We start from the raw sequence: 15,481 nt of genomic DNA on the forward strand, positions 1-15,481 counted from the left end.
TTTTTGTCCATGTGGACCTCGCCAGATGGAATACACAGGAATCAAATCAACTACATGTGTAGAAAGAGGTGATGGAAAAGCTCGATATCATCAGTCAGAACAAGGCCAGGGGCCGACTGTGGAACACACCATTAATTGCTCACATGTAAGTTTAAGTTGAAGCTGAAGAAAATTAGAACAAATCCAAGAGAGCCAAAGTATGACCTTGAGTATATCCCACCTGAATTTAGAGACCATCTTAAGAATAGATTTGACTCATTGAACACTAATGACTGAGGACCAGATGAGTTGTGGCAGGACATCAAGGACATCATACATCATACATGAAGAAAGCAAGAGGTCATTAAAAAGACAGGAAAAACCAAAACAGATGTCAGAAGAGACTCTGAAATTTGCTCTTAAACAGAAGAAATGATGAAGTAAAAGAGCTGAAGAGAACGTTTTAAAGGCTGGCTCAAGAAAACAAAGTAAAGTATTATAATGAAATGTACAAAGATCTGGAGATAGAAAAGCAAAAGAAAAGAACATGCTTGGCATTTGTCAAGTTGAAAGAATTGATGAAAAAATTCAAGCCTCGTGTTGCAATATTGAAGGATTACATGGGGCAAATATTAAATGACACAGGAAGCACCAAAAGAAGATGGAGGAGGCGGGGGCCAAGATGGCTGACTAGGTAGAAGCTACCTCGGATCCCTCTTGCAACAAAGACTTGGAAAAACAAGTGAATCGATCACATACATGGCAATCTACAAACCCTGACCATCAAACACAGGTCTAAAGAGTTGACCTGAATGACAGAGACTGAGCAAGAACAACCACGGGGAAGCAGCAACTGTTTTCGGAGCCTGGAGCCAGCGTCCCAGTCAGGAAACGTTGGCGCCAGGCTTTGGACAGGGTGCATGGGAGCTGAGCACGACATCCTGAGAGGGTTCAAACACGGGGCACAGCCCTAGCCCCCTGAACTGACCTTGGGGGAAGCCCAGCCAGTGCACGCAGGCAGCACAGCAACACGGCTGACAGGAGGAGAAGTCACCGGGAGGCAGCAACTGGTTCTGGAGCCAGGACTGCAGCGTCCCAGCCGGGTACCTTAGCGCTGGGCTTTGGACTGGGAGTGGAGGAACTAACCGCAGCTTCTGAGATAGCGCAAGCGCGGGACGTGGGCCAGACCCTCAGGGCGATCTCTACCCAGCCAGCGCACACAGTCAACGCGCTCCCCTGGGGAATCTCAGATAAAACTGTCATCTGAAGCAAGATAAGTAACTTTGTCTATATTCTGGGGTGCTACTCTCTCCTATTTATCTGAATCCTCCCCTCCCCTTCCCCGGCGGCTTCATTAACATTGGAATTTCCTGAGCCAGAGGGTGAACTGCACTGCGGTTTTTCTTTCTCTCTCTCTCTCTTTTTTTTTTGGGGGGGGGGTCTTTTCCTAACCCATTCTCCTGGTCTGAGAGAAGCAGCTACAAAAAACCCAGGGACCAAAAATCCTTCCCTAATTGGACTAAAAACACAGAACCAGCTCCAGCCAAGCATATGTGATCCACAGTCTTGGGCTTTCATCCCTACAGGGAACAAGGTGGCTATTATAATGCAAAGGCATTCCTGATGGGGATCTGACTGTAATTGTTTTAGCAGATTACTGGAAAGACAAGTTTCCCAGGTCTGATATCTCTGCATATTCAACAGAGCCCTCACTGACCCACAACAGGGAACTGAGGGCTGAAGCTCCCCCCAGACCACCTACCCTCTTGCCTTAGGGGTCTAAGGAGGGTGACACCTACCAATCTGTAGAGGTACTTGCATTGGGGGCCTAAGGTGCAGCTGCAGAGCCCACCCACCAAGGTGCTATAGGAATAGAGACACAGCTACCTCACTGACTCTTGGGGGAAGCCTGTCAGCATCCTGCCCCCCCGGAGTGTGACCCCCTGCTGCTACTAGAATCTGGTGCTCACAAATATCACCACTACTTCTGTAGGTGGATAGGTGACAGTCAGCACCACACACTTGATGACCCAAAATCAGATTCTACTAAAGAATAGTGAATAGACTCAGGCATATATATCTGGCAACAGCCCAAACCAGCTGGTAGTAGGTCATAAGTAAGTCAAGGGCTACAACAAACAAGACAGCACAATCTAGTAGCCCACCCACGTATATTGAAAGAAAACAAAACAAGATAAGACTCAGTGAGCAATTTCAGAATAAACTACTACTATATCTTTTTTTTTTGAGACAGCAGTCGATATCAAACCACATAAAGAAGCTGACCACGACAGCTTCTACAACCCCCCAAACAAAAGAATCAAAATCTTTCCCAAATGAAGATACAATCCTGGAATTATCAGATACAGAATATAAAAAACTAATTTACAGAATGCTTCAAGACATCAGGGATGACCTCAGAAACGAAATAAGGCAAACTGCAGAAAAAGCCAAGGAACACACTGATAAAACAGTTGAAGAAATCAAAAAGATTATTCAAGAACATAGTGGAAAAATTAATAAGTTGCAAGAATCCATAGAGAGACAGCATGTAGAAATCCAAAAGATTAACAATAAAATTACAGAATTAGACAACACAATAGGAAGTCAGAGGAGCAGACTCGAGCAATTAGAATGCAGACTGGGAAATCTGGAGGACCAGAGAATTAACACCAACATAGCTGAAAAAAAATCAGATAAAAGAATTAAAAAAAATGAAGAAACCCTAAGAATCATGTGGGACTCTATCAAGAAGGATAACTTGAGTGTGATTGGAGTCCCAGAACAGGGAGAGAGGACAGAAAGCACAGAGAAAATAGTTGAAGATCTGCTGACAGAAAACTTCCCTGACATCATGAAAGATGAAAGGATATGTATCCAAGATGCTCATCGAACCCCAGTTAAGATTGATCCAAAAAGAAAAACACCAAGATGTATTATCATCAAACTTGCCAAAACCAAAGATATAGAGAAAAATTTAAAAGCAGCCAGGGAGAAAAGAAAGGTCCCCTTCAAGGGAGAATCAATAAGAATAAGTTCAGACTACTCAGCAGAAACCATGCAGGCAAGAAGGCAATGGGATGACATACACAGAGCACTGAAGGAGAAAAACTGCCAGCCAAGGATCATATATCCGGCAAAACTCTCTCTGAAATATGAAGGCGAAATTAAGACATTTACAGATAAGCACAAGCTTAGAGAATTTGCAAAAACCAAACCAAAGCTACAAGAAATACTAAAGGAAATTGTTTGGTCAGAAAACCAATAATATCAGATACCAGCACAACACAAGTTCACAGAACAGAGCATCCTGATATCAACTCAAATAGGGAAATCACAAAAACAAATTCAGATTAATTAAAAAAAAAATCCTCATAACAGGGAATCATCGTAGTTTTTTTTTTAATAATTTTTATTGAGCTTTAAGTGAACATTTACAAATCAAGTCAGTCTGTCACGTATAAGCTTATATACACCTTACTCCATACTCCCACTTACTCTCCCCCTAATGAGTCAGCCCTTCCAGTCTCTTCTTTTTTGACAATTTTGCCAGTTTTTAACCCTCTCTACCCTGCTATCTCCCCTCCAGACAAGAGATGCCAACACAGTCTCAAGTGTCCACCTGATACAAGTAGCTCACTCCTCATCAGCATCTCTCTCCAACCCATTGTCCAGTCCCAATACCTGTCTGAAGAGCTGGCTTTGGGAATGGTTCCTGTCTTGGGCTAACAGGAGGTCTGGGGTCCATGACCTCTGGGGTCCTTCTAGTCTCAGTCACACCATTAAGTCTGGTCTTTTTATGAGAATTTGGGGTCTGCATCCCACTGCTCTCCTGCCCCCTCAGGGGTTCTCTGTTGTGTTCCCTGTCAGAGCAGTCATCGGTTGTAGCCAGGCACTATCAAGTTCTTCTGGTCTCAGGCTGATGTAGTCTCTGGTTTATGTGGCCCTTTCTGTCTCTTGGGCTCATAATTATCTTGCGACCTTGGTGTTCTTCATTCCCCTTTGATCCAGGTGGGTTGAGACCAACTGATGCATCTTAGATGGTCGCTGGTTAGCATTTAAGACCCCAGACGCCACACTTCCAAGTGGGATGCAGAATGTTTTCTTAATAGAATTTATTTTGCCAATTGACTTAGATGTCCCCTGAAGCCATAGTCCCCAAACCCCCGCCCTTGCTCCCCTGACCTTCGAAGCATTCAGTTTATCCCGGAAACTTCTTTGCTTTTGGTCCAGTCCAGTTGAGCTGACCTTTTGTGTATTGAGTGTTGTCCTTCCCTTCACCTAAAGTAGTTCTTATCTACAATCTAATCAGTAAATAACCCTCTCCTACCCTCACTCCTTCCCCCGTCTCCTAACCACAAAACAACGCGTTCTTCCCATTTTAAACTATTTCTCAAGATCTTGTAATAGTGGTCTTATACAATATTTGTCCTTTTGCATCTGACTAATTTCACTCAGCATAATGCCTTCCAGGTTCCTCCATGTTATGAAATGTTTCACAGATTCCTCACTGTTCTTTATCGATGCATAGTATTCCATTGTGTGACTATACCATAATTTATTTATCCAATCATCCGTTGATGGACACCTTGGTTGCTTCCAGCTTTTTGCTATTGTAAACAGTGCTGCTATAAACATGGGTGTGCATATATCTGTTCGTGTGAAGGCTCTTATTTCTCTAGGATTTATTCCGAGGAGTGGGATTTCTGGGTTGTATGGTAGTTCTATTTCTAACTTTTTAAGGAAATGCCAGATAGATTTCCAAAGTGGTTGTATCACTTTACATTCCCGCCAGCAGTGTCTAAGAGTTCCAATCTCTCCGCAGCCTCTCCAACATTTATTATTTTGTGTTTTTTGGATTAATGCCAGCCTTGTTGGAGTGAGATGGAATCTCATCGTAGTTTTAATTTGCATTTCTCTAATGGCTAATGATCGAGAGCATTTTCTCGTGTATCTGTTAGCCGCCTGAATATCTTCTTTAGGAAGTACGTGTTCATATCCTTTGCCTACTTTTTAATTGGGTTGTTTGTCTTTTTGTGGTTGAGTTTTAACAGAATCATATAGATTTTAGAGATCAGGCACTGGTCGGATGTGTCATAGCTGAAAATTCTTTCCCAATCTGTAGGTGGTCTTTTTACTCTTTTGGTGAAGTCTTTAGATGAGCATAGGTGTTTGATTTTTAGGAGCTCCCAGTTGTCTGGTTTCTCTTCATCATTTTTGGTAATGTTTTGTATTCTGTTTATGCCTTGTATTAGGGCTCCTAATGTTGTCCCTCTTTTTTCTTCCATGACCTTTATCGTTTTAGTCTTTATGTTTAGGTCTTTGATCCACTTGGAGTTAGTTTTTGTGCATGGTGTGAGGTATGGGTCCTGTTTCACTTTTTTGCAAATGGATATCCAGTTATGCCAGCACCATTTGTTAAAAAGGCTATCTTTTCCCCAATTAACTGACACTGGGCCTTTGTCAAATATCAGCTGCTCATATGTGGATGGATTTGTATCTGGGTTCTCAATTCTGTTCCATGGGTCTATGTACCTGTTGCTGTACCAGTACCAGGCTGTTTTGACTACTGTGGCTGTATAATAGGTTCTAAAATCAGGCCTCCCACTTTCTTCTTCTTTTTCAGTAATGTTTTGCTTATTCGGGGCTTGTTTCCCTTCCATATGAAGTTCACGATCTGTTTCTCCATCACATTAAAAAATGTTGTTGGAATTTGGATCAGAAGTGCATTGTATATATAGGTGGCTTTTAGTAGAATAGACATTTTTACTATGTTAAGTCTTCCTATCCATAAGCAAGGTATGTTTTTCCACTTATGTAGTTCCCTTTTAGTTTCTTGCACTAGTACTTTGTAGTTTTCTTTATATAGGTCTTTTATATCTTTGGTGAGATTTATTCCTAAGTATTTTATCTTCTTGGGGGCTGCTGTGAATGGTATTGATTTGGTGATTGCCTCTTCGATGTTCTTTTTATTGATGTAGCGGAATCAAAGTGATTTTTGTATGTTTCTCTTGTAACCTGAGACTCTGCCGAACTCTTCTATTAGTTTCATTAGTTTTCTGGAGGATTCCTTAGGGTTTTCTGTGTATAAGATCATGTCATCTGCAAATAGAGATAATTTTACTTCTTCCTTGCCAATCCAGGTGCCCTTTATTTCGTTGTGTAGCCCAGTTGCCCTGGCTAGGACCTCTAACACAACGTTGAATAACAGCAGTGATAAAGGGCACCATTGTCTGGTTCCTGTTCTCAAGGGAAATGCTTTCAGGCTCTCTCCATTTAGAATGATGTTGGCTGTTGGCTTTGTATCCCCCAAAAAAACTCAGTGCCATCGAGTCTATTCGGACTCATAGTGACTTTGTATAGATGCCCTTTATAATGTTGAGGAATTTTCCTTCAATTCGTATTTTGCTGAGAGTTTTTATCATAAATGGGTGTTGGACTTTGTCAAATGCCTTTTCTACATCAATTGATAAGATCATGTGGTTTGTGTCTTTTGTTTCATTTCTGTGGTGGATTACATTAATGGTTTTTCTAATATTGAACCAACCTTGATACCTGGTATAAATCCCACTTGGTCGTGGTGGATTATTTTTTTGATATGTTGTTGAATTCTATGGGCTAGAATTTTGTGGAGGATTTTTGCATCTCTGTTCATGAGGGATATAGGTCTGTCATTTTCTTTTTTTGTGGTGTCTTTACCTGGTTTTGGTATTAGGGATATGGTGACTTCATAGGAGTTAAGTAGAATTCCACCATTTTCTATGCTTTGAAATACCTTTAGTAGTAGTGGTGTTAACTCTTCTCTGAAAGTTTGGTAGAACCCTGCAGTGAAGCCGTCTGGGCCAGGGGTTTTTTTTGTTGGGAGTTTTTTGATTACCGTTTCAATCTCTTTTTTTGTTATGGGTCTATTTAGTTGTTCTACTTCTGAATGTGTTAGTTTAGGTAGGTAGTGTTTTTCTAGGAATTCATCCATTTCTTCTAGTTTTGGAAATTTGTTAGAGTACAATTTTTTGTCATAATCTGATATGATTCGTTTAATTTCAGTTGGATCTGTTGTGTTATGGCCCATCTCATTTCTTATTCAGGTTATTTGTTTCCTTTCCTGTATTTCTTTAGTCAGTCTGGCCAATGGTTTATCAATTTTGTTAATTTTTTCAAAGAACCAGCTTTTGGCTTTGTTAATTCTTTCAGTTGTTTTTCCGTTCTCTAATTCATTTAGTTCAGCTCTAATTTTTATTATTTGTTTTCTTCTGGTTGCTGATGGATTCTTTTCTTGCTCACTTTCCATTTGTTCAAGGTGTAGAGACAGTTCTCTGATTTTTGGCTCTTTCTTCTTTATGTATGTGTGCATTTATTGATATAAATTGACTTCTGAGCACTGTGTCCCAGAGGTTTTGATAGGAAGCGTTTTCATACTCGTTGCATTCTATGAATTTCTTTATTCCCTCCTTAATGTCTTCTATAACCCAGTCTTTTTTGAGCAGGGTGTTGTTCAGTTTCCAAGTATTTGATTTCTTTTCCCTAGTTTTTCTGTTATTGATTTCTACTTTTATGGCCTTGTGGTCTGAGAAGATGCTTTGTAATATTTCGATGTTTTGGATTCTGCAAAGGTTTGTTTTATGACCTGATATGTGATCTATTCTAGAGAATGTTCCATGTGCACTGGAAAAAAAAGTATACTTTGCAGCTGTTGGGTGGAGTGCCCTGTATAAGTCTATGAGGTCAAGTTGGTTGATTGTAGGTATTAGATCTTACGTGTCTGTATTGAGCTTCTTGCTGGAAGTCCTATTCTTCTCCGAAAGTGGTTTGTTGAAGTCTCCTACTATAATTGTGGAGGTATCTATCTCACTTTTCAATTCTGTTAAAGTTTGCTTTATGTATCTTGCAGCCCTGTCATTGGGTGCATAAATATTTAATATGGTTATATCATTCTGGTAAATTGTCCTTTTAACCATTATGTAGTGTCCTTCTTTATCCTTTGTGGTGGATTTAACTTTAAGGGCTATTTTGTCAGGAATTAATATTGCCACTCCTGCTCTTTTTTGATTGTTGTTTGCTTGATATATTTTTTTCCATCCTTTGAGTTTTAGTTTGTTTGTATCTCTAAGCCTAAGGTGTGTCTCTTGTAGGCAGCATATAGACAGATAGTGTTTCTTTACCCAGTCTGAGAGACTGTCTGTCTCTTTATTGGTGCCTTTAGTCCGTTTACGTTCAGCGTAATTATAGATAAGTGTGAGTTTAGTGCTGTCATTTTGATGCCTTTTTGTGTGTGTTGTTGACAATTTCATTTTTCCAGTTACTTTTTTGTGCTGAGAAGTTTTTCCTTGTAAATTGTGTGTTCCTCATTATGGTAGTAGTAGAATTTATGTTTGCTGAGTCATTATGTTTTTCTTGGTTTTTATTTTGAATTATCAAATTGTTAGACCTCTTTGTGGTTACCTTAATATCTACCCCTATTTTCTAAGTGAAAACCTAACTTGTATCGTCTTATATCACCTTGTTTCCCTCTCTTTATGGAAGATCTATGCCTCCTGTATTTAGTCCCTCTTTTTGATTATTGTGATCTTTTACATAAGGACTTCAGTGATTCCCTCTTTTGAGCATTTTTTTCTTTTTAAAATTAATCTTATTTTGTTTTTATGATTTCCCTATTTGAGTTGATATCAGGATGTTCTGTTCTGTGACCTTGTGTTGTGTTGGTAACTGATATTATTGATTTTCTGACCACACAATTTCCTTTAGTAATTCTTATAGTTTTGGTTTGGTTTTTGTAAATTCCCTAAGCTCATGTTTATCTGTAAATGTTTTAATTTCACCTTCATATGAGAGTTTTTCTGGATATATGATCCTTGGCTGGGGGTTTTTCTCCTTCAGTGCTCTATATACATCATCCCATTGCCTTCTTGCCTGCATGGTTTCTGCTGAGTAATCTGAACTTATTCTTATTGATTCTCCTTTGTAGGTGAGTTTTCTTTTATCCCTGGCTGTTTTTAAAATTTTCTCTTTACCTTTGGTTTTGACAAGTTTGATGATAATATGCCTTGGTGATTTTCTTTTTGGATCAGTCTTATATGGGGTTCGATGAGCATCTTGGATAGATATCCTTTCGTCTTTCATGGTGCCAGGGAAGTTTTCTGCCAACAGATTTTCAACGATTCTCTCTGTATTTTCTGTTATCCCTCCCTGTTCTGGAACTCCAATCACATGCAAGTTATTCTTCTTGATAGAGTCCCACATGATTCTTAGGGTTTCTTCATTTTTTTTTAATTCTTTTATCTGATTTTTCTTCAACGATATTGGTGTCAATTGCCTTGTCCTCCAGCTCCCCCACTCTGCATTCCAATTAGTCAATTCTGCTCTTCTGACTTCCTATTGAGTTGTCTAATTCTGTAATTTTACTGTTAATCTTTTGAATTTCTGAATGCTGTCTCTCTATGGCTTCTTGCAGCTTATTAATTTTCCCACTATGTTCTTGAATAATCTTTTTGAGTTCTTCAACTGCTTTATCAGTGTGTTCCTTGTTTTTTTTCTGTCGATTCCCTTATTTCATTTCTGAGGTCATCCTGGATGTCTTGAAGCATTCTGTATTAGTTTTTTTATATTCTGCATCTGGCAATTCCAGGATTGTATATTCATGTGGGAAAGATTTTGATTCTTTAATTTGGAGGGTTGTAGAAGCAATCATGGTCTGCTTGTTTATGTGGTTTGATATTGACTGCTGTCTCCAAGCCATCTATTAGATATTGTAATGATTTATTTTATATTTGCTCACTGAGTCTTATTTTGCTTTGTTTTCTTTCAGTGTACCCAGATGGGCTACTAGATTGTGCTGTCTTGATTGTTGTAGCCTTTGAATCACTTATGTCCTGTTACCAGCTGGTTTGGGCTGTTACCAGATATATAAGCCTAAGAGTCCATTCACTATTCTTGAATAGAATCAGCTTAGGTGTTCTGATTTTGGGTCACCAAGTGTGTGGTGTAGACTGTCACCTATTAACTTAGAGGAGTAGTGGTGATAGTTGTGTGCACCAGATTCTAGTAGTGGTAGGGGGTCACACTCCAGGGGGGGCAGGATGCTGACAGCTTCCCCATGTGCCAGTGAGGTAGGTGTGTCTATATTCCTAAAGCACTTTGGTGGGTGGGCTCTGCAGCTGTACCTTAGGCCCCCAATGCTTGTACCTCTAAAGATTGGTAGGCGTCAGTATCCTCAGACCCCTTTGGCAGGTGGCTAGGTGGTTTGGGTGGAGCTTCAGCCCTCAGTTCCCCATTGCGGATCAGGGAGGGCTCTGTTTAATACGTAGAGATATCAGACCTGGAAAACCTGTCTTTCCAGTGATCCGCTAAAAGAATTACAGTCAGATCTCTATCAGAATTGCCTTTGCATGATAATAGCCACCTTGTTCTCTGTAGGGATGAAAGCCAAAGACTGTGGATCTCATATGCTTGGCTGGAGCTGGTTCTGTATTTTTATTTCAGTTTAGGGAAGTCAGGGAAGGATTTTTCGTCCCTGGGTTGTTAGTAGCTGCTTCTCTCAGGCCGGGAGAATGCGTTAGGTCGAAAAAAACAAAAAACCGCAGGGCACTTCACTCCCTGGCCCAGGAAGTTCCAATGTTAGTGAAGCTGCCTGGGGCAGGGAGGGGAGGGATCTGATAGATAGGAGAGAGTAGCACCCAGCAATATAGACGAAGTTACTTATCTTGCTTGGTGATGACTGTTTTATCTGAGATTCCCGAGGGGCATGTAACCTGTGTGGGCTGGCTGGGTCGAGATTGTCCCTGAGGGTCAGGCCCACGTCCCGTCCTTGTGCTATCTCAGAAACTGTGGTCACATCCTCCATTCCCAGTCCAAAGCCCAGCGCCAAGGTTTTCTGTCTGGGACGCTACCCTCCAGGCTCCAAAACCAGTCGCCGCTTCCAGGTGATTTCTCCTCCTGTCAGTGACGTCATTGTGCTGCCTCTGTGAGCTGGCTGGGTTTCCCCCAAGGTCACTTCGGGGGGCTAGGGCTGCGTCCCATGCTTGCGCCACCTCAAGAAGCCATGTTCACCCCACCTGCGCCCAGTCCAAAGCCTGGTGCCAAGGTTTTCTGTCTGGGTCACTGGCTCCAGGCTCGGAAAACAGTTGCTGCTTCCCCACGGTTGCTCGTTCCCTCGTTAGCCATGTCATTGCAGCCTGCTTGGGCTGGGTGAGTCGTTACCGAGGTTACCCCAGGGGGCTAGGAGTTACGGCTGTGTCCCCTGCCTGCCCAGCCTCAGCAAGCCACAATCAGCCCCACCACTCGGCACCAGGGAACCGAGAGGGCTCAAGGCTGTGGAGCAGGACGCCGGTTCCAGAAGCAGTCGCTGCTTCAGGGCTCAGCTTTTCGCTCCCCTGTCACTCAGGTCAACTCTTTAGATCTGTGTTTCATGGTCAGGGTTCAGAGATTGTCATGGATGTGATCGATTCACTTGTTTTTCCAAGTCTTTGTTGCAAGAGGGATCCGTGGTAGCTTCTACCTAGTCAGCCATCTTGGCCTCCATCTTCTTCTTCTTCTTTTTTTTTTTTTTGACAACAGTGCTTTTATTTAGCTATTTTTTTCTTTTTTTTTTTAAATAATTTTTACTGAGCTTTAAGTGAACATTTACAAATCAAGTCAGTCCGTCACATATAAGCTTATATACACCTCACTCCATACTCTCGCTTATTCTCCCCCTAATGAGTCAGCCCTTCCAGTCTCTCCTTTTGTGACAATTTTGCCAGTTTCTAACCCTCTCTACCCTCCTATCTCCCCTCCAGACAAGAGATGCCAACACAGTCTCAAGTGTTCTCCTGATACAAGTAGCTCACTCTTCATCAGCTTCTCTCTCCAACCCATTGTTCAGTCCCTTCCATGTCTGATGAGTTGTCTTTGAGAATGGTTCCTGTCCTGGGCCAACAGAACGTTTGGGGACCATGACCACCGGAATTCCTCTAGTCTGAGTCAGACCATTAAGTCTGGTCTTTTTATGAGAGTTTGGGGTCTGCATCCCACTGATCTCCTGCTCCCTTGGGGGTTCTCTGTTGTGCTCCCTGTCAGGGCAGTCACGGGTTGTGGCCGGACACCATCTAGTTCTTCTGCTCTCAGGATGATGTAAGTCTCTGGTTCCTGTGGCCCTTTCTCTTTTCTCTTGGGCTCATAGTTATCGTGTGACCTGGGTGTTCTTCATTCTCCTTTGATCCAGGTGGGTTGAGACCAACTGATGCATCTTAGATGGCCACTTGTTAGCATTTAAGACCCCAGACGCCACATTTCAAAGTGGGATGCAGAATGTTTTCATAATAGAATTATTTTGCCAGTTGACTTAGAAGTCCCCTTAAGCCATAGTCCCCAAACCCCCACCCTTGCTCCTCTGATCTTTGAAGCATTGACTTTATCCTGGAAACTTCTTTGCTTTTGGTCCAGTCCAGTTGAGCTGACCTTCCCTGTATTGAGTATTGTCCTTCCCTTCACCTAAAGTAGTTCTTATCAACTAACTAATCAGTAAATAACCCTCTCCCACCCTCCCTCCCTCCCTCCCCCCCTCGTAACCACAAAAGTATGTGTTCTTCTCAGTTTATACTATTTCTCAAGATCTTGTAATAGTGGTCTCATACAATATTTGTCTTGGTCCTTTTGCATCTGACTAATTTCACTCAGCATAATGCCTTCCAGGTTCCTCCATGTTATGAAATGTTTCACAGATTCCTCACTGTTCTTTATCGATGCGTAGTATTCCATTGTGTGAATATACCATAATTTATATAACCATTCATCCGTTGATGGACACCTTGGTTGCTTCCAGCTTTTGCTATTGTAAACAGGGTGGCAGTAAACATGGGTGTGCATATATCTGTTCGTGTGAAGGCTCTTATTTCTCTAGGGCATATTCTGAGGAGTGGGATTTCTGGGTTGTATGGTAGCTCTATTTCTATCTTTCTAAGAAAACGCCAGATAGATTTTCGAAGTGGTTGTACCATTTTACTTTCCCACCAGCAGTGTATAAGAGTTCCAATCTCTCCGCAGCCTCTCCAGCATTTATTATTTTGTGTTTTTTGGATTAATGCCAGCCTTGTTGGAGTGAGATGGAATCTCATCGTAGTTTTAATTTGCATTTCTCTGATGGCTAATGATCGAGAGCATTTTCTCGTGTATCTGTTAGCCGCCTGAATATCTTCTCTAGTGAAGTGCGTGTTCATATCCTTTGCCTACTTTTTAATTGGGTTGTTTGTCTTTTTGTGGTTGAGTTTTAACAGAATCATATAGATTTTAGAGATCAGGCACTGGTCAGAGATGTCATAGCTGAAAATTCTTTTCCAATCTGTAGGTGGTCTTTTTACTCTTTTGGTGAAGTCTTTAGATGAGCATAGGTGTTTGATTTTTAGGAGCTCCCAGTTATCTGGTTTCTCTTCATCATTTTTGGTAACGTTTTGTATTCTGTTTATGCCTTGTATTAGGGCTCCTAATGTTGTCTCTATTTTTTCTTCCATGATCTTTATCGCTTTGGTCTTTATGTTTAGGTCTTTGATCCACTTGGAGTTAGTTTTTGTGCATGGTGTGAGGTATGGGACTTGTTTGCAAATGGATATCCAGTTATGCCAGCACCATTATTTAAAAAGACTATCTTTTCCCCAATTAACTGACACTGGGCCTCTGTCAAATATCAGCTGCTCATATGTGGATGGATTTGTACCTGGGTTCTCAATTCTGTTCCATTGGTCTATGTGCCTGTTGTCGTACCAGTACCAGGCTGTTTTGACTACTGTGGCTGTATAATAGGTTGTAAAATCAAGTAGAGTGAGGCCTCCCACTTTCTTCTTCTTTTTCAGTAATGCTTTACTTATCTGAGGCTTCTTCCCCTTCCATATGAAGTTGGTGATTTGTTTCTCCATCACATTAAAAAATCACATTAAAAAATGTCGTTGGAATTTGGATCGGAAGTGCATTGTATGTATAGATGGCTTTTGGTAGAATTGACATTTTTACTATGTTAAGTCTTCCTATCCATGAGCAAGCTATGTTTTTCCACTTAAGTAGGTCCTTTTTAGTTGCTTGTAGTGTACTTTGTAGTTTTCTTTATATAGGTCTTTTACATCTTTGGTAAGATATATTCCTAAGTATTTTATCTTCTTGGGGGTTAATGTGAATGGAATTGAATTGGATATTTCCTCTTTAATGTTCTTTTTGTTGATGTAGAGGAATCCAAGTGATTTTTGTATGTTTATCTTATAACCTGAGACTCTGCCAAACTCTTCTATTAGTTTCATTAGTTTTCTGGAGGATTCCTTCGGGTTTTCTGTGTGTAAGATCCTGTCATCTGCAAATAGAGATAATTTTACTTCCTCCTTGCCAATCCGGATGCCCTTTATTTCTTTGTCTAGCCTAATTGCTCTGGCTAGGACCTCTAGCACAATGTTGAATAAGAGCGGTGATAAAGGGCATCCTTGTCTGGTTCCCGTTCTCAAGGGAAATGCTTTCAGGTTCTCTCCATTAGAGTGATGTTGGCTGTTGGCTTTGCATAGATGTCCTTTATTATGTTGAGGAATTTTCCTTCAATTCCTATTTTGCTGAGAGTTTTTATCATAAACGGGTGTTGGACTTTGTCAAATGCCTTTTCTACATCAATTGATCAGATCATGTGGTTTGTGTCTTTTGTTTTATTTCTATGGTGGATTACATTAATGGTTTTTCTAATATTAAACCAGCCTTGCATACTTGGTATAAATCCCACTTGGTCGTGGTGGATTATTTTTTTGATATGTTGTTGAATTCTATTGGCTAGAATTTTCAGGAGGATTTTTGCATCTCTGTTCATGAGGGATATAGGTCTGTAATTTTCTTTTTTTGTGATGTCTTTACCTGGTTTTGGTATCAGGGATATGGTGGCTTCATAGAATGAGTTAGGCAGTATTCCATCATTTTCTATGCTTTGAAATACCGTTAATAGTAGTGGTGTTAACTCTTCTCTGAAAGTTTGGTAGAACTCTGCAGTAAAGCCATCCGGGCCAGGGTTTTTTTTTTTTGTCGGGAGTTTTTTGTTTACCGTTTCAATTTCCTTTTTTGTTATGGGTCTATTTAGTTGTTCTACTTCTGATTGTGTTAGTTTAGGTAGGTAGTGTTTTTCTAGGAATTCATCCATTTCTTCTAGGTTTGCAAATTTGTTAGAGTACAATTTTTCGTAATAATCTGATATGATTCTTTCAATTTCAGTTGGGTGTGTTGTGATGTGGCCCATCTCGTTTCTTATTCGGGTGATTTGTTTCCTTTCCTGTATTTCTTTAATCAGTCTGGCCAATGGTTTATCAATTTTGTTAATTTTTTCAAAGGACCAGCTTTTGGCTTTGTTAATTCTTTCAATTGTTTTTCCGTTTTCTAATTCATTTAGTTCAGCTCTAATTTTTATTATTTGTTTTCTTCTGGTGCCTGATGGGTTCTTTTGTTGCTCGCTCTCTATTTGTTCAAGTTGTAGGGACAGTTCTCAGATTTTGGCTTTCTTCTTTTTGTATGTGTG

General features: G+C 40.7%; 1 protein-coding gene across 5 annotated transcripts in view; it reads right to left on the reverse strand.

Moving 5' to 3' along the window:
- LOC126064515 (liver carboxylesterase 1-like) overlaps positions 1 to 15,481 on the reverse strand; it is a 283,681-nt gene that overhangs the window by 145,048 nt on the left and 123,152 nt on the right. For 2 of the 5 annotated variants that reach the window (XM_049863670.1, XM_049863667.1), the window contains exon 1: positions 968 to 1,087. The exons of the other annotated variants lie outside the window; for them this stretch is intronic. The gene's annotated coding sequence lies outside the window, so the exon portion shown is untranslated. Of the gene's footprint in view, positions 1 to 967; positions 1,088 to 15,481 lie in introns of those variants that run through there. 5 annotated transcript variants of the gene reach the window in all.

The sequence above is a fragment of the Elephas maximus genome, chromosome 21, assembly GCF_024166365.1.
Source record: "Elephas maximus indicus isolate mEleMax1 chromosome 21, mEleMax1 primary haplotype, whole genome shotgun sequence".
NCBI lineage: Eukaryota > Metazoa > Chordata > Mammalia > Proboscidea > Elephantidae > Elephas > Elephas maximus.